The sequence below is a fragment of the Mixophyes fleayi genome, chromosome 1, assembly GCF_038048845.1.
Source record: "Mixophyes fleayi isolate aMixFle1 chromosome 1, aMixFle1.hap1, whole genome shotgun sequence".
NCBI lineage: Eukaryota > Metazoa > Chordata > Amphibia > Anura > Limnodynastidae > Mixophyes > Mixophyes fleayi.
Window position 1 is genome coordinate 387,274,768 of NC_134402.1, and position 19,608 is coordinate 387,294,375.

The 19,608-nt window shown below is 40.1% G+C and overlaps 1 protein-coding gene and 1 long non-coding RNA gene across 4 annotated transcripts in view; one reads left to right on the top strand and one right to left on the bottom strand.

Annotated features, from left to right (window-relative positions):
- The window catches only part of XRCC4 (X-ray repair cross complementing 4), a 253,481-nt gene that overhangs the window by 1,775 nt on the left and 232,098 nt on the right, over window positions 1-19,608 (top strand). The window contains exon 1 of one of the 3 annotated variants that reach the window (XM_075180448.1): window positions 2,294-2,353. The exons of the other annotated variants lie outside the window; for them this stretch is intronic. The gene's annotated coding sequence lies outside the window, so the exon portion shown is untranslated. Of the gene's footprint in view, window positions 1-2,293; window positions 2,354-19,608 lie in introns of those variants that run through there. 3 annotated transcript variants of the gene reach the window in all.
- LOC142109132 (uncharacterized) lies at window positions 3,838-4,361 on the bottom strand. The gene is made up of 3 exons (XR_012680287.1): window positions 4,194-4,361; window positions 4,026-4,106; window positions 3,838-3,945 (listed from the first exon to the last, which is right to left on the bottom strand). It is a non-coding gene; the product is annotated as an uncharacterized LOC142109132 (long non-coding RNA).

Here is a 19,608-nt window from a genome sequence, read left to right on the forward strand (position 1 = left end):
TGGACTGTAATCTGATGTGCTGTAGGCCCAGGCAGATGTTATTCCTGTAACTAAGTGCACTTACCTGTGGTGTTGTGTTAAACGCCACAAATACTGAAAGTTAAATGTGATTGTGTTTGACATCGTGGGCAGCACGATGGCTAAGTGGTTAGCACTTCTGCCTTACAGCACCAGGGTCATGAGTTCAATTCCCGACCATGGCCTTATCTGTGTGGAGTTTGTATGCTCTCCCCGTGTTTGCGTGGGTTTCCTCCGAGTGCTCCGGTTTCCTCCCACACTCCAAAAACATACAAGTAGATTAATTGGCTGCTATCGAATTTACTCTAGTCTGTGTCTCTCTCTCTGTCTGTCTGTATGTGTGTATGTTAGGGAATTTAGACTGTAAGCTCCAATGGGGCAGGGACTGATGTGAGTGAGTTCATTGTACAGCGCTGCGGAATTAGTGGCGCTATATAAATAAATGATGATGTTGTGATTAACGGTCAAATACGATGAATACGTTCACTGGCGAGAGAAAAAAATAAAAGGAGGAGGTAGCGTTGGGAAAACTGCCACGCGCAATTAAGTGCTAGTGGGTGTGTGTCTTTAGACAGTGTATTTATAGTTTCAGAATTCCTGTAATATAATATCAAGACACAAATAAGTAAAAATTCAACAGCTAAACTATATAAAAAAGGTTCAATGAATAGAAATATGTAAAAATACTGTGCACTGGAAATTAGCCTGCAACAGAGAACAAAATTAAATCCATAATCGATACCGTTAGCTAATTTAATTGTAATGTTTGAAACGTGTTGCTTGCTGTATTTAACTTGTTTAAAGTTTAGTGACCCTTTAAGACAAATTATGAAGAAACCCGCCAGCATGAACAGGTATCCTGAGTCATTCTTTCTAATATCATTTCTAATGTCCTGACTGGGAAAAAGAACCAAAAATATCCTTATGTATGATGGTAGTGGAGATAAAGTTTGTTGTGGGTAAAATAATACTGGATTGATGTGTTGCAAGGATTTTACAAGTAAATGTGCAGTTGGCAGCACGGTGTGAAATCCATGCCACACATCAATCCAATGTTATTTTAGCACTTCTGCCTCACAGCACTGGGGTCATGAGTTTGATTTCCGAACATGGCCTTATCTGTGTGGAGTTTGTATGTTCTCCCCATGTTTGCGTGGGTTTCCTTTGGGCACTCCGGTTTTCTCCCACACTCCAAAAACATACTAGTAGGTTAATTGGCCACTGACAAAATTAACTCTAGTCTATGTTTGTTAAGGAATTTAGACTGTAAGCTCCAATGGGGCAGGGACTGAAGTGAATGACACATATTCTCTGTACAGCGCTGGGGAACTGGTGGCACTATATAAATATATGGAGATGATGATGAATGTGTTAACATCTGGACTTCAGTTTTATAGATTGTGATGTGCAGATGGTAACTTTGAATATATAATTTGTGTTTTGTTCACCTATTTTAACAGATTTCTTTAAAAAAAAAATCTATATTTTTATTTATGTAATCAAATATATAAATGCATTGTTTTCTTGGGCAGCACGGTGGCGTAGTGGTTAGCACTTCTGCCTTACAGCACTGGGGTAATGAGTTCAATTCACATCCATGGCCTTATCTGTGTGGAGTTTGTATGTTCTCCCCGTGTTTGCGTGGGTTTCCTCCGGGTGCTCCGGTTTCCTCCCACACTCCAAAAACATACTAGTAGGTTAATTGGCTGCTATCAAAATTGACCCTAGTCTCTCTCTCTCTCTCTGTATGTGTGTATGTAAAGGAATTTAGATTGTAAGCTCCAATGGGGCAGGGACTGATGTGAATGAGTTCTCTGTACAGCGCTGCGGAATCAGTGGCGCTATATAAATAAATGGTGATGATGATGATGTTAGATAGCCAAGCCACCACGTGTTTTGACTCCTGCATAATGAATATTATTTATTTATTGTCATTTTAAAAAAAATAAAAATAAATTATAATTCCATATCCAGTGCTGACTAAGAGATGTACAGACTGTTCCGCTCCCTACTCCAGCCTCAGTGAAAATTGTTTGTCAGATCTGCAGCCAGGTTTTTATATATAACAGTCCTTCATATCTAAGGGTTAGGTTCGCATAGACATTCAGCCTGCGTTGTCACTCCACTTGACGTGTTTCATTCGACTGGCAATAATTAGAATGTTATTGATATATTCTTTCTCTTTCTGTCTGCGGGCAAAAAATAAAGGTTAATTTTCCATTTTTTTTTTTTAAATCAATCAAAATTGCCACCCAAAAATGGGATTTCTTTGTCCCAGCTCTAATATGTGAAACACAACTGCCAGACAACTCTGGGGACATGGAAACACAAAAAGGTCAGGATCATTTATTATTTTAGCATTATTATTATGTACCATTATACAATGCCAACATGTTATGCAGTGCTTAATAGAGAATGATTTTAATCATTCCCTACCACACACACACACACACACACACACACATACACACACACTGACATTAATTTACCAGTATGTTTCTGGTTTGTGGGAGGAAAGCCAATCACCCTGAGGAAACCCACACAAAAACACAGAATAAATACAAACGCCACACACTTAGTGCCCTGGTTAGAATAAAACCTGTGGCTTCGTTGTGCTATCATGCCAAAGAGTATCCAAAGATCAGACTGTACTATAAGTCGCCCATTTGGCTAGTAATGGAAAGCTCAATAAATTTAGCTTTTCCTATTTCAATGTGTCACATTAATTTCAATGTGTGTAGCGCACATCTGGAAACTAAATTGAAATGAATGGGTCTATTCATTTTAATGCTTGTACATGCATTATCATTTTTTCCTTCTCTCTGGTTTTGAACTTAACTCAAGTGTCTGAAACCACTAGTATTACTGATGATTTCTTATAAATTGATCATTCTTTCTTAGATTCACCTGTTCTGTACCTGAGAAATCTGTTATTTCAGTGATTTCACGATTTCTGGTTAAAAAGAAACATTTTTGCTTTTGAAAATTATTTGATTGCTAGGTTAAGTGGCTAGAAAATGACCTGTACATCACTATTTCTTTAGTAAGTCGCTTCTCCATGCAGTCCCTCTTTAGCTCTCTCGCCCCTCCCTCCTTTTTCGCTGTCTCCCATACCTTCTCCCCAGCCACCCCCGCTTTCCGTTCTCTCTCTTACTTCCACGCCACTAGAGACTTGCTCCTTTCTAAAGTTGAAAAATAATAAAACAATTACACGGCTTTGCATAGTTCAGTAATGACTAAAGCTAGGTACACACTACACGGTTTTCGTCCAATAAACGGCTCAACCAGCCGACATACGACCGCTCGTTCAAAAGTCGGGTCAGTGTGTATAGAGTGACACGATGGTCGAAAGTCTGCCCAAATGGACGATTGTCGCCTCATTTGGTTGGTCGTACCGTTAAATATTTTCGTTCCAATCTCGTTTCCGTTGTGTGGTGTGTATAAACTTCCGACCGATCCATGACAATCCTCCGATACTTCCTCGACCTGGGGAGCGTGTGTATGTAAATTTTTGATGTCTGTCCCAGTCCCATGTGGTGCGGTATCCGCATATCACAGGCTTGTGTTTTGTATAGATGTATATGCACCTCTCTGGCTGCAGACCATTACACTTGTATAAAGCACGTGTGTTATTACCCTTTGCGTCTATGTTGGCAATGTATTCATATTTACCCTTTATAAAATTTAACCTTTATAAACTATTAAAGATATAAAGTCATATTAACCTTTATTAACTAATATTTGTGAAATACCCAGAATAAACCACACAGTGTTCATGCAACAGTTTTATTGCAAGGAAAAAAATGTACAACATTTTTTGCAATACGACAAGTGAAAAAAATAGTATTACACTTTAAAGGTGCTACTGGTTTGTGGCAGAACAGGTCTTGATGTCGCTTGGGTTTCTATTCCCTTTGATTTCTTTACCTACGAAACAAGTAAATAGAAAATTAAACTTCTATATCTGTAATTTATATTCAACGACAGAAATACTCTCATTTTCTCACCTTGCACACTGCTCGAGATCAGTTTATGTTTTGGTCCCTGTGGCGCAATCGCCATAATAGCGGGCTTAACCTCCATATATTCTGGAAAACAGGCGCCATTTTGGTTATTATAACGGTACAGGTATGTGCCCAAAGCATTTAGCTGTTTATACATGTTCACTGAAATACCTTCGTGTCGAAGTTCTTTTATATATTTTCTTTTTTCAATTTTTTTCTTGTTTGATAACAGGTGTAACATTAGTGGTATCAGTGGCATCTAAACAGGCCTTCTCAGCATTAATTCTTCGTTCCGACATAAAAAAATATGTTATAAATTAGGCATTTACATTGCTTTGTGTGACACTAGAATGAAATAAAGACCTTCAAACAGGTATACTACATGTGCTACTGACCTTTTTTAATGTCATCCTGGTCCAGTACTTTGACCATCATCTCCACCTCTCTTGGGCTCATTGGATTTGCTTTTTGCTCTTCTTGAGTATCTTCATCCCCCACCTTAACTTTTTCAAAATTTTTTGGCCCTTCCAGCACCATCTCTGACTCAGACTCCGCCTCCATAGCTGCAACCCCCACTGACACCTTCTCACCTGCAACCCCCACTGACACCTTCTCCTCAACCTTAACACCCCCTGACACTTTCTCACTTGCCATCTTACGCTCCTCAGCGCCAGACAGGTTCCTCTGTCATTTTATACACTCAGACATGGGCGTTCGTTTCTGCTGTGGACCAACCGGCGATGATGCCCGCCGAGAATGGAGCATTACATTTTATACGAAGGCATTTTATTATTAGGGAATATTCATTGCATTGCACTTTACCACTTAAATGGTTTTCTAAATTTTATGTATGTTACTAAACTTCTTTTTTATATGAATGAATGAAGAGACAGTGTTGCCTTCTCTTTTTATGTGGGTTTGAGTGTTAACTATAGTGAAAGCTCTGCCCCTTTAGGCTAATGTCTTTGGTATATTGTTACATGCCCCGCAAATGATGCTTCGGTGTGTACGAAATTAAAATGATTGCTCACGACAACATGGCTGTAAAAAGTCGCTATAGGGACGTTCGCTCTTCCCTTTATCGTCTAAAACAAGGCTAGTGTGTATGAAGTCCATGGACCGAGTGATCGGAACATCGATCGCATGTAAAATCGATCGGCATAAACAGTTGGTGGAAAAGTCTGTAGTGTGTACCCAGCATTAGTAATAGAAAATATAGCCATGTCGCCTTATGGTATACTTACACTGCTATTTTGCTTTTCTACTCTATGAATATAGTGCTGGTAAACTACATGCCCCTAGCTAAGAGCGGACTTTATAACAGAATTTTTGGAACTCCTGAGGATCCCGTTTGCACAGCCATCTCAGGAAATGCGTGGCACATGCTGGGCAGAATATATACTGGAAAAGTGCAGGACTTAGCTGCCCCATGTTAGCCCAAATGGCTCTGTGAAGGGCTCTTGTGGTTCTCGTAGAGATAAAAAATGAAATAAAAATAAATAAATTATTGAAGTCTGATCTGCACTTCATTATGTGTAAGGGTGATAGAGGCTGCATGCCCATTTGAATGTACCTTTCTACAGTGTAACATATATTTTTACATCTATTGCCATATAATGCATGGTTTCACTAAAATTTGCTATGAAATATAGGATATTTCTTTATGTCAGAGAAGCAGAAGAAATGTGTAGAGCTTCCCTCTGATGAAGTTACGTTTGTAATGAAACGCATTAGGGGTTGGGATTGACTATTTGGTCATCATTTTTTATTCATTTATTACCAATTGTATACATTTATCTATTCATCACCATGCCTAATATGCCGCCTCTATTTCCACGGAACATCTAAGTATCAACAACATCGATTCATCTGGCTGCACATGGAGAGTGGTTTCATCTGATTCATTTATTTCCCCTCCTGGCCTCCGGCTTAGTGGAGCCTAAGTTTTTCACTCCTCAAGTGCTGTGTCCGGGCCGACTACCAACGCAGCTGTGTACTGCGGACACAACGCCAATTCTATCCTATCATCTCATCGCCTACGGACTTCCGGGCTTTTTCTGCCACAGTCCGGAGGGTGCAGGGGACGTCTACACGTCTAAGGTGCATTCCCCGCTGCTGTTCGGCTACCTTTGGCATCAGACCTCGGGTGCGGCTCAGGAGACATCTCTAGTGGACTTACATCTCAAACGGACACGTGAGTGATTTATGAACATCTTTATTATACCACGGCTGGAGTCAATGAGTACCTATTTACCATATTGCCCACGTTTGGGCGACATTCAGTACTCTGGGATAAAGGCGGCTCAGCACCCAAAGCTTATGAGACACTCATTATGCAAGCGATTTGAGCTTCAGCCACATAATATATGTGCCACCCATTGACATATGGATACATTCTTTCAAGACTATACCACTCGTCCATAGTTATACTGAGCAACACGGCATCTAGTGGCTATCTTAACGTGGGAATTACTTCCAGGGCCCATTTATTCATGTTCATTTGCTTCCACAGTCCCGCGGCTACATTGTTTCAGCTGACCATATATACAGGATCATGGAGTAGCATGATAATTTAGTATTTATCTCTTGCATTTACTCATTTTATTCATTTTTATGTATTGCTTCAATGTGCCGACTAGGTCACAGTGCACTGTGATCTAGTTTATGTGGAGTATATTTCCTCCTTTATGCTACTATTAGCATTTAATGGGATTTACTTGTTTTTTAATGTATTGTAATAAATCTATGTTTATAATGACTATATGTGACCTAGATTTTTTTATTATCATTTTTTATTATTGCTTGACAGATTGGCTTGAGCGCTGCATATATAATATTTTTACTGTCTGTTTGTCGGTGGGCACAGCCACCTTTGTTTTGCAGCAGCTTGCCTTTCTGCTATTTATTATCATTTGTCTTATGTAAATTTTACATGACATTCAGCTTATACTGTCTCTAACCAACATAGCGGTTGGTGCATTTTTTGGCGCCATATCAAGGGTCTGTATTTTTTATTTGTATACCTTTCTACAGTGTAACATATATTTTTACATCTATTGCCATATAATGCATGGTTTCACTAAAATTTGCTATGAAATATAGGATATTTCTTTGTCAGAGAAGCAGAAGAAAGCTCTAAACACAAGTCTGCAGATGCTTAATCAGTATTGGAATCACAGGCTGTGTTTAAATATAAAAAGTATACAGAAAAGAGAATATCTTTTACGTCAGGCGTCATAACAGGTGGTGTTGGGGTGTTCATTTTTAAGGAGAACCCTGTTAATATAGGCTATAGTATAATTAAATACACGCTTACTGTTTTCATCACATTAGCTACATAAATGGAGGCTTATGTCGTTTATTTAAAGAATACATAATTGTAGAACTTTGTGCTGTTGTGTTTCACCGCGTTTAATGTACGACACTGTTTTTGTTTTTTCCCATTTTTTATGTACTTCACCCTACTTTGAGTTCTGTATGCTGGTGGGTGCGGTGGACAAATGGGACTGTTTGTAGAATAAATATGCCTTGTGCCTTCTCATCTGTTGAGCTTTCTAAATAATTTTTAATGTTGCAACAACTAAATTATTAAAGTGGAAGATTTTGAAGATAAAGTAAAATGGAACTGTGACACACTCCTTTATGCAGATCGCTTCATGCAGGATACGTATTGACTATTGATTGACTTGTAGATAACATTTCAACCATGAAGGGAATCGCTGGAATAGAAAGCAACATTCAAAGAAATTTTGGGTAATCGCATTTCCCATGGTAATGTGTGCAGTGACTCTGCAGCTGTAAATATCTGCTGGTTGTAAGATGGATAGCAGCTGTTTAAGGATGTTTAGCATGCCCTTGAGAACACCACTGTAAGTGTGTCTTAATGCTCTGCCACACAAACTATAAAACCTCTTTGCAGGTTAACAACATTATGATAACAGACTGGAGCTCATTTTCAGGCTGTAGGTTATTAGATGGGGAAATATGCGGCACACCATCTGTTATACAGAAATTCTTCATCCTTCTTCAACCTTGGGGGAACTTCAAGAAATGCATTAAACTTGGCTTGCTGTCTCTGTCAATGAAGAATTTGCCTCCATGATTGCCCGTTTCACTGAATATCCTCTGTCCTTCACGTAAATTATTGCTTTCCAAGAATGTTGTTGTATTTCTTTGGTACGATTAAACTGGTGTTCCAGCAGTCACTCAATTTAATTACTGCTTGAGCCTCTCACTCTACTTAAAGTCTTATGCCACCCATATTTAGTTTCAGTTGGATTTTATTAGGTTATAATAATTAATACTGAAATATCAGCTGGGTTCTGTCGTTCCTCCCAATCCAGCAGGTCCCACCGTTTCGGTAAGAATCTTGTGATGCTCTCCTTGCATTTAATTAGGTGGAGTTCTCTTTAAATAGTGTGTTGTCAGTACCTTTCCCTTGTGAACTTCCAAATTGTGGGAGGAAGGTAATATGTACAGCATATCATTGCCAGTTTGGGGGTATCTGTATAAAAAGGCTGATGAATGGGATACATCTCTGCATATGACTGGTAATTGGAAGTTGTCTGTGCAGCATGTGGATAGCAATTGGTGGATATCTGAACAAGTTATAGCTGGCAGTGGGAGTATTTCTCTACAATATATGTTTGGCAGCAGGGTATTACATTGCAATATACAGCTGAAAATATTTGGCTGTTTCTGTAATATGTGTGCAGCAATTGGGGGGGGTAACTGTACAATATATGTTGGCAATGGGGGTAGTTCTTTCTAATATACTGCTGGTAATGAAGTGATAACACTAATATATGACTGACAGTGGGGGGATGCTCCTTGCACACGTTAATTAGAGACACATTAATAATTAAATACTCACATCCATAACCTAGGAATACAATTGTCAAATGCAGTAGTCCCCAAACTGTGAGCTGTGGCTCCCTGGGGTGCTACTGCAATTTTTTGAATTTTGTGAATTCTACCCAGGGCTGGGCTAAGGGGGCCTCCATTCCCCCGTGAGGCCCCCCCCCCGTGATCCGAGCCGCCCCTCCCCCACCACCCCCCGGTGATCCGAGCCGTCCCCCCCCTCTCCGGCACTTACCTCCTTCTCCTTCCCCGACGCGCTGTACTTTCTTTACTGAGGAGATCTCGTGAGAGTGAGACTCACGAGATCTCCTCAGTAAGGAGAATACAGCACGCCGGGGAAGTACTGCAGGGAAAGTGCTCAGCAGCACTGATCGCGCCGCCCCCGCCCCCAACCGATCAATACTGCTGCTGAGCATTTTCAAGGGCCCCCTGGATGCCATAGGCCCCTGGGCTGTAGCCCAGTTAGCCCTACGGTTAATTCGGCCCTGATTCTACCACATCCCAGGATGGCTCCATGGATTCATGTTGTTTATGCCAAATTCGGAGCCAACCATCTGCATGTCGCAGCAGGAATGGACATTAGTGAGACCAGGTAACGTTTTTTCTAATAGTCAACTGTCCACTTCTGGCGAGGCCTGCGCCCACTGTAGCTTCAGTTCCCTGTTCTTAGTTGACAGGAGTCAAACCCGGTGTCGTCTTAGCTGCTGTAGCCCATGCACTTCAAGGTTGGAAGTGCCGAGCTCTTCTGCATAAAATTGCAGAGCCGTAACGAGGGCGGTGCGGCCGCCCAGGGCGCAAGGCTTTGTGGGGGGCGCAACACCCGCCCGCCCTTTACATATCAGTGAAATGGCAAAGCACCGCAAGACTAATTTGCCCTTTGAAGACAGCCAGCGCGAGGGTGCCGGCTTCCTGCTCTTGCAGCGTCCTGACGTACAGATAATGACGTCGGGATGCTGTCAAAGCACAGTCGACGAGGAGCCGGCACAGAAGGAAGAAGAGGACTGAAGAAGAGACGCTCAGGTGAGTAAAATACTGCAGTGCTGGACAGGAGCGAGGGCTGGAGAGGAAGATGTGTGGAGTGAATGGGGGGGGGGGGTCTGGAGAGAAGGAGTGAGGGGTGTGATGAAAAGGGTGACAGGAGTGAATTGGGGGGTCTGGTGAGGAGGGTGTCTGGAAAGGAGGAGTGAGGGGTCTGGTAAGAAGGAGTGAGGGGTCTGGTGGGGGGGGTCTGGAGGAGGAGTGAGTGGTCTGGACAGAAGGAGTGAGGGGTCTGATGAAAAAGGTGTCTGGTGTGAATGGGGGGGGGGGGGTCTGGAGAGAAGAAAATATATTCTATAATAATTACTATTCAATATTGGGAAATTTGAAGCCATAATTTGTAAGCTATGGGGGAATGTTAATAATTTTATGTCGGGGCTGGTGAGAGTGTTTGTTAAATATGGAGGCTTTTAATTTAATGTTGGGTATGGTGAGGAATAATTTGGTTTATTAAATGGGAATGCTACTAATTTAATGTATGGGCTGATGCATGGGGTATGTCTGTTTATGAAATGGCAATGTTTTTAATTTAATGTCATTACTAGTTGGGGAGGCTTATTTACTAAACGAGGGTGCTATTAATTTGATGTTGGGGCTATATGGGGGGGAAATAGACATTTACTGTAAATGCTATTATATTCTGGAGCTGATTGGGTGGAAGGAGGCTTGTTTTTAAACAGAAAAAGCTAGTGATTTAAAGTCTGTCTGTTTGTGGGGAGGGATTCCTAGATTCTTCACTCACTGCTCAACTTTCCAGGAAGTGAGTAATAACAATCTCTTTTCCAAACAGGCCCCCAATATTCCAGGTTCCGTTTAAGCAGCAACGGAGCATAAGACACCAGCAGGCAGAAGACACCGGCGATGCTTAACCGCTGAGAAGCTGCATCTACTCCCATAAAGGTACATGGGGGGGCCACCAAATTCTGTTTCGCCCAGGGCACTAAAATGTCTAGTTACGGCACTGTAAAATTATTGTGCGCATGGTTTTTTGAGTTACTGTCGCCTTGAACCAGACTGGCCATTCTCCTACAGCCTCTCTCATTAACAAGGCATTTTCGCCCACAGAATTGTCGCTTACTGGATGTTTTTTTTTTTTTTTGCATTCCATTCTTTATAAACTCTAGAGATTGCTCTGTGCCAAAATGCCAGGAGATCAGCAGTTTCTGAGATGCTCAAAACATCCCATTTAGCACCAAAAATCATTTCATGTTCAAAGTCACCTGGATCACATTTTTCCCAATTCTAGTGTTTGGTCTGAACAACAACTGAACCATTTGACCATGTCTGCATGGTTTTATGTATCGAACTGCTGCCAAATGATCGGCTGCTATTTGCATTAATGAGCTGGTGTACCTAATAAAGTGGTTGTAAGTTTTCATAATAAAATCTGCACTTGGAAATTATTGAAAGCATTTGTCTTGAAAGAAATCCTAAAATGTGTAAGAATAATATGAGTAACCCAAAAGGAATACCAATTTGAAAATTAGACAGACCAGCACATCAAATGAGTTTGTTGAAGCCATGATGGGGGAGATCTGACTACTATAACCCCCTGTTTCTGGACTTCTTAACAATTTCTGTAGTGTAGAGTGTTATTGTTTGGTGACCAGCACATAATTTTGAATAGGTGCCTATCCTTTTTCAAATCGGTGGTCCCCATGTTTTTCTTGGAACTAGCATGTTAGTGATCTGGGTATAACACCCCTCCCACATCCGTGGGCGGACCAATGTATTCTCTAGTGTTGGGTTAAATTGTCTGGCGATCACCAAACAATAACTACTAAGAGGCCACATCATTTGAAAGAGGGGACATTAGAGGACATACTCTGAACCAAAGGATAGAAATTCAATGTTTAATGTTAAATTATGTAATAAATCAATGACCCAATAGCACTACATATTGTAATGTGGTAAATTTGGAGTAAATATCAATTTTAGATTTGTGTGCGGTGCTAGCTTTTTCTGGGTAAAAGATGAGAAGTAGAGGTCAGATCTTTCAAAATGAGGTAGATCTGTGTATGGTGTAATTGGTTGCTGATCAGATTGTCCCCCAAGTACAGTAGAACATTCCCCAGTGTGTTTGTTTTAGTCTATGCAAGGAAACAAATATTTACATTTTCTTTCAGCTATTTTATTTTGCAGATACATTATGCTTATTGCGAAGTTATTATTAGATAATATCATATTGCTCTGCAGCGCCGTACAGTGGGGAAAACAGGACATATATTAAACAGAGACATACAAGGTAGATAAAATACTAAAATAAATGCAGCCATGAAATGGGTAGCGAGGGCCCTGCTCATGAGAGCTTTACAGTTTTTAGTATAATTGGAAGAGGGCACAGCTGGATCAAGAATGATGGGTGCCACAGAGTGGAGGAGAGCAGGTGGGTGCATTAGTGTCACTATAGGTGAATTTCTAATAACAAGATGGGTTTTCAGAGAGTGTCTAAAGATTTGAAGGCTGTGGGAGAGTGTGATCATAAAGTCAGACATTTTTTCCTGTCTTGAACTATTTTAAATGTATTTCAAACAAGTCAAAAAATATATATTTTAATAATTATGCAAAGTGTGTGAAAGTATGTAAAACTTTTAAGCTACAGTGATTACCTGTATATATGCTAATATAATGTTCCTTAATGGTTCACTATAAAATATTAATATAGACATTGTTATTAGTACATCTTATCTTTTAGTCCACTTAATTTGGAGTATAGTGATCTGTTCAAAAAGTCTCGCGCTGTTTTTCAATTGCATTTCATTGTAGCACACAGCACGTACTTGTTCTATAGAAGTAGAATGTCAGAAGTGAAAATGTATTTCTCAATAGCAGTTTTATGTTTAATTCTTTCATCAAAGTTTGGAGATATTCAGGTATATATGTGATTGTACTCTTAATTGTATTTCTTCATGATTTGTAAAATAGATTGAATCCAAATTTAACCTATTCTAAGGGTAATTTAATGGTAGGATGTAAATATTGTTGTAGCATAGTAACCTACTTTAAAAAAAAAAAAAAAAAAAGATAATTTGCTGCACAGTTGTAAATTAGTTGTCAATAAAAGTCAGCAGGATTTCTTTAATTGTGTAGTTCATATCATTGTGTTCTAAAATCTTAACATTGTGTTAAAGGGTTTGCAATGCATTGTGTCATAGGATACACATGAAAAACACTCAAAAATAATTTAGATACCTTAGTGTAGGGGTTTTAACACTGTTTGAGTTTGGTGAGGGGAAGGGGAGCTCACTAATTACCCCCATCTATATTGTAAAATCTCCTGGTCCAGTGCTAGGGACTCTTATCTTGGTAACCCTGCTATTGTACTTGGAGTCACTGTTTACATGTGCCCTCAATCTGCACCATATAGTTGGGGGAAGAGGACATTTGCTGAAAGTTTCAACAAACTTTCAGCATTGGTTGAAATTATAATTTGTTCCACAAGTTCTCACGGATAGAGATGAAAATGTAAATTTTTTCCCACTACCCCCTGGGTGGAGAGAAATTGAGAAACATGGAAGGCTTTCATCAGGATTTTTTTTTACCAAATATTTATTGCAGATGAAGGTTAGAAACAGTCGCTTCTACCACTGGACAAGATGTTCTTTTCTTTTGTCAGTTCTATTGTTGTGTATTGATAAATTGATTACATATTTAGACTGCGTATTTGCTCAGCATAGTTAATTCAATTTTGAGTGTAAACATTTAAGGAGCATATCGTATATTTAGTATCCTGTTCCAGAAAACCACCTGGATACAATTATGTAATATTCAGTTCTGCTATTAGTCACATGTGGCTGAAATCACTATACATACATACTGCAGTACTTGTAGATCTCCGGGGAACTCTGCAGTATTTACAATCAAGTGCAGATGGTTGATGTAATCTGAATGAGAGAATAAAATAAAAGAGGGCAGGTAATTTGTATTGTAACATTCTGCTTTATTCATCTATACTTTTGTAAACAATAGGTAGGACCACAATCGTGAAAATGTACCTGTCTCCTACACTCACACTTCTGGCACCCAGAACCGATGACGGTCCAGAATATCGATTTGCTATGAATTGGTGGCATCACTGAGGCACTATTTTTACTTGTAGACTGATGTGTTACTATTCTGCATGGGTTTGTGATTATTATTTGTAAGTATGAGTTAAAAACGTATACACAATCAGTGACCACTTTATTAGTCAAGCCTGCTTGGTAATGCAAATATCTAATCAGCCAATCATGTGGCAGCATCTCAATGCACAAAAGTTTGCAGACCTAGTCAAGAGGTTATGTGGTTGTTCAGACCAAACGCTAGAATGGGGAAGAAATGAGATCCACGTGACTTTGACTATGGAATGGTTGTCGGTGCCAGACAGGATAGTTTGAGTACCACAGAAACTACAGATTTCCTTGGATTTCCACGCGCAATAGTCCCTAGAATTTACAGTCAATGGTGCACAAAACCAAAAACGGAGGAGAATGAGCAGAATGTTTCATGCTGACAGGAAGGTGACAGTAATTCAAATAACCATGCAAAGAAACGATGGTATGGAGAAAAGTGCAGCACTTGGAGCTTTGAATTGTATAGGCTACAGCAAGTTTCGCTCCTGTAAGCTAAGAACAGGAAACTCAGTCTATTGTGGGTACAGGCCTCACCAAAACTGGACAGTTGAAGATTGGAGAAATGTTTAAAAAAAAAATAAAAAAAAAAATGTCCTGATGCTGAAGACTACGATTATTACTGAGTGGATGCCTGGCTGGTAAACCAGCAACTGCAGCTGCAAAGAACTTTTGAATAAAGAGACTTGAAACTAAAAATAGCAGCACTGCAGATGACACACCACTGTGATGTATAATCTCCAGCGTTGCTATTTTTAATTGGAAAAATGTCTGGTCTGATGAATCTCCATTTCTTCTGCCACATGCAGATGGTAGGGTCAGAATTTGGCATGGATCCATCCTGCCTTGTGTGAACAGTGCAGGCTGCTGCTGGTGGTGTAATGATGTGCAGAATGTTTTCTTTGCACACATTAGGCCCCTTAATACCAATTGAGCATCGTTTAATTGCCTCATTCTAACTGAGTATTGTTGCTGACCATTTGCATCCCATTATGGATTATGGCCACAGTCTACCCATCTTCTAATGGCTACTTCCAGCGGGATAATGTGCCATGTCACAAAGCACATGTCATCTCAAGCTGTTTCCATGAACATGACAATGAGTTCAGTGCACTCCAATGACTTCCATTATCCGCAGAGCTCAATCCAGTTGACCACCTTTTTGATGTTTTGGACTGGGCAACTGCTAATGATATCATGACGATATCGACCAGAATATGTAAAGAATGTTTCCAGCACCTGGTTGAATCTATGCCATAAAAAATTCAAGCTCTAGGGGGTCCTACCTAGTACAGGAAAGGTGTACCTAATACAGTGGCACTGAGCGTATAATGCCAAGTTAGGTATATATCAGCAATCTGTTAGTAAAGCAATGTGTAAACTACACCTTGCTTGAAAAGTACAGAAGCATTTCTCTAGTTCTCGGTGTCCATTAGTTGCACAGTACACTGTAGAACTCTTGAGAACCTAAATCACATAAGTTGTACTGTACTGTGGTTTGTAGTGACTGCTGAACTATTGGTTTTGATAGACAGTTAAAAACTACAGTAATAGAATAATATTTTTTTTACCATAACAGGTAATTCCACTTGGTATCTTATTTTTAGCTAAGTAGCCAAGAATGGTGGCAGTTCAAGAAAACTCCTCCTGCCAAGCTTTGATTATTACTTCCCTCATTGACTTGATCATTGGTACTACTAACTAGACAAAGCTGCTGCACTTTCCAACTAGCTTCTATCTAGTTGAAGTCTCTGGGGTATATTTACTAAACTGCGGGTTTGAAAAAGTGGAGATGTTGCCTATGGCAACCAATCAGATTCTAGCTGTCATTTTGTAGAATTCACTAAATAAATGAAAGCTAGAATCTGATTTGTTGCCATAGGCAACATCTCCACTTTTTCAAACCCGCCGCTTAGTAAATCTAGCCCTCTGTCTTTTACCCAATGTATATTCACAGCGGCCTTCGTTATTGTGCTTAGGCTGTTGTTGTCATTCCAAGAATTCCCTGAAAACGCATCAAACCGATCTATCACAGTGAATACATAGTGCAAAGTATTTTTTCATTCAGTGGCAGTTGGATGCTGGGCACCCTTGTACATGACGTCACTGTGTGTAGGAGCTCCAACATTGTATAGAAGGTCAAGATCAGATCTCTCCTGCCAATAAAACTTTTAGCTGTAGGTCTAATATGACCTACATATAGGGGGGAGTTCAATTAGCCGTGAAGTGTCTCTGGATCGTCCGTGAGGCACTTTGTGGCGAATATTTTACAGAAATCTCAGCTCATTTTTCTTTGCACCCCATAGAGGTGCGATTAAAAATGAGCGTAGCTTTCTACCGTAATTGCCAGCAATATGTGCGGCGTGATATCCGTGCGCCACATCGCCAGCAATTGAATTCCCCCCATTATCTGCTAATAAATATAAATAACACTGAATTTAATAGTGTTAGTGAGAAGGAGGGATCCATTAGAGCAGTGTTTCTCAAACCCAGTCCTCAGTATCCCTAACAGTGCATGTTTTCTAGGTGACAAGGGAAGCAATTATACCACCTGTGGATCTGTCACAATGTGTCAGTCAGTAATGAATACACCTGTCCTAAAACAAGGATATATGGAAAACATGCAGTGTTAGGGGTCCTGAGGACCAGGTTTCAGAAACACTGCATTAGAACACTCTCTTTACTATAAAAAATATTTCCACATCATAGCACTCATTCTCTGGAAAATGTGTTAATTAACACAGAATAACACTCACCTCAATTACACCAACTGTCCAATATTTGTCTTCCTAATCCTGGCTCCAAACCCTACACATTATCCCAAGCTAAGAATGTGTGTCAGTCTTTTTGTGCACACAATATATACCACAGGCAAGAAAAATTGAAACAAAAATTAACACCTTAAATCTTCTGCACTATACCCATGTTAAGCCTTGTGTAAGAATTACACATTTTTTATATATCTGAGAAAGATAATGATTACATTTTTGGGTGAATTTTTGTTTTTTATTTATTATGTTAAACTATGGGAAAAATCTTGGCTAAAGTGTATTTATTACAGTTTTCCACCTATATACTGCACTTGAATTGAAGCAGCACAAAATTTGATCCAGTCATGAAGCGGCGAAAATCCTGCGCTCTCGAAGTGGGTAGCAAGGTTTGTTCTTTTCTGGAGTAAACTTTCTACAATAAAATCATGTCCCATCCGGAGTTAACAGTTCATGAACTTGGGGCACATATACTAGGGTAGTCACAGTACTAAAATAATAAAATGGTAGACTGCAAAGTATTAGCCAACATTTGCAGAGCTGTCATGTGTAAAATACCAAGTTGTGTAACTGCAGAGATTAGTTGCTCTTAGCCAGGTAAACCGTGCATCTGTTAGTACATTTTAGATTTGCTAAAATTTACTGATTCTTATGTGCTCTTTAAGTATTTTCATAAATACAGCTCAAAACTGTAACACACTTTTTTTTTTTTTTTTTATTTCGGATTATAAATGTTAGGGATATCTCTGAAAAACCCATTTAATACAAAGTTCCTATGCAAGTATCTGATTACCAGAAATGTATTATGAAGATTTGCAGAGGGAATACAATTCACAAAATACAGGCAACGACCCAAAACAGTCTACTCTCATGGACCCGATAACTATTTTTCTTTAACTTCACAGGTCTCTTGTTGCTTGTGTGTGGCCGAAAAAAGTATCCTGTCGTCAAATAGAGAAGAGTTGAGGAAGCTTTTGCCATACTTTCTGTCTATTCAATTTCAGTGTTAATGAATCTTCTAGCCCAGGGGGCAGCTAAGAAGTAATGTTACTATACCTGTAGGTATTTAAACTGGAAGTCGGAGAGCTTCTGGCTCTTTTTAACATACAGAGATATTGAATTTCCAGTATTATTCTGGTGACACTTCATTATTTCATTCTTCTTGTATTATAAAAACGTGCCCTGTTCACCTTATAAACAATGTCTGGCTATATTGCATGAAATATTGCTAACCAATTTAAATAGCCATGCTTCTATTATAGAGTGTGTGTACATAGTGTACAGTAAATGAGGAACAGACCAAATTGGGTGTTGGACAGCGCCAATATGTTTTTATTCATAGTGGTTAATGTCAAAAAGACAAGACTGTTGCCGTTATTGAAGGGGGTGCACACAGACCTAGTGAGGGACACAGAGTAAAACCTGGTTTAGACAGTATCTTCCGAACAGACTAAAAAGTCAGAAATCAGTGGCTCATAACCTTTGCTACAGGGTTTATTAGCAGTTGGAATAATGCAGGAGCAACATCAAAAGGAATACTGACATCTTACTTTTGTGGTGCACACTGTCCATTACTGAAATCCACAAAGAAACCCAATGTAAGAAAGGGCGTGCTTCAGAAACTGTGATGGTTTCAGATGGCACAGAATGTAATGAAATCACAAGAACAAGTGACAAAGTAGTTTGCTGGTGGTTTTGTATTGAACTTGTACTAAAGATCCTCCTTTCTTAAAACAAAGTTTCTCTTTCACACCAGTTGGGGAATACTGTTCACATTGGGGTATAGAGGGCACTGTGGGAGTTATAGCCCTAAAAAACTTGTCTAGCCTGCTCCCCTCCCCTCTATGCCCCCTCCACAGGAAGAGCTCAGTTTTTTTCTATTAGTGTCTACGGAGTAGGGCAATTTAAGTCTAGTCTTAGAGTTTCTTTTGTGTTTTTTTTTTTTATAGATGGCTACTTCAGGGAGAGCGTCTGAGGCGCTTTAGTGCTGGCACCCCTGATTTATGTAGGGCTCCCGGAAAAAGGGTCACCTGGCACTCTGTAGTGTCCAGGACCCAGTCGCTTCCAGGGAGGCGATGCGGGTCTCCGCAGCAGCATGCTCTGGTCCCCGTGACTGCTGTGGAGGCGTAGCTGCTTGCGGTCCACTTGCCCAGCCCACATATGTATGGCCCAAATATATGGGACTGTCATTGTTTAAAGTAGGACCACCCTATTAGCAAAAGCACCGTGGAGAGGTGGGTGGCTTAAACATACATTTGCAAATGTGTGCAACCGAGACTTTTGCATTTTTATCTACAATAGCAATAGCATATCTGTTGCTGGCTATAGCAGTGTGCTGGGGGAATTTGCCTCTGTTTTTTCCTTTTAGGATAACCCCACCCTTTCATGCACCTGTTATAGCCTATAAATTGATTTGAGCAACTTCCAGTTCTTCACTTGCCCAGCCTGTCAGCTGCCATTTGGAGGAGAAGTTGCGGTGCAAACAGGTAGTGAGGCATATTATGCTGGTGGGGAGCTGTCACTGGAGCGCAGTCCCCACCATGGTCTGAGGTGTGGTTTTTTTTCTGCATTTACAAATGTACGTTTTTTTGATGATTTTGTGCAGGCCAGCAATGAGTTAAGTGGGCGCGGTTAGGTAACTCACCTGTGTTTTTCCAGGGCTCTGGCAAGCTTATCAGCCATTTCCCCCCCTGCCTGCAGGACACTTGGACCGCAGACAAATCCCTGGGGATTGAGAACCAGCAGATATAGAGTTGTATTATATCTTTTTTAGTGTTTGTGTGTTTTCTATCTGCTGTATATCCGATGGGG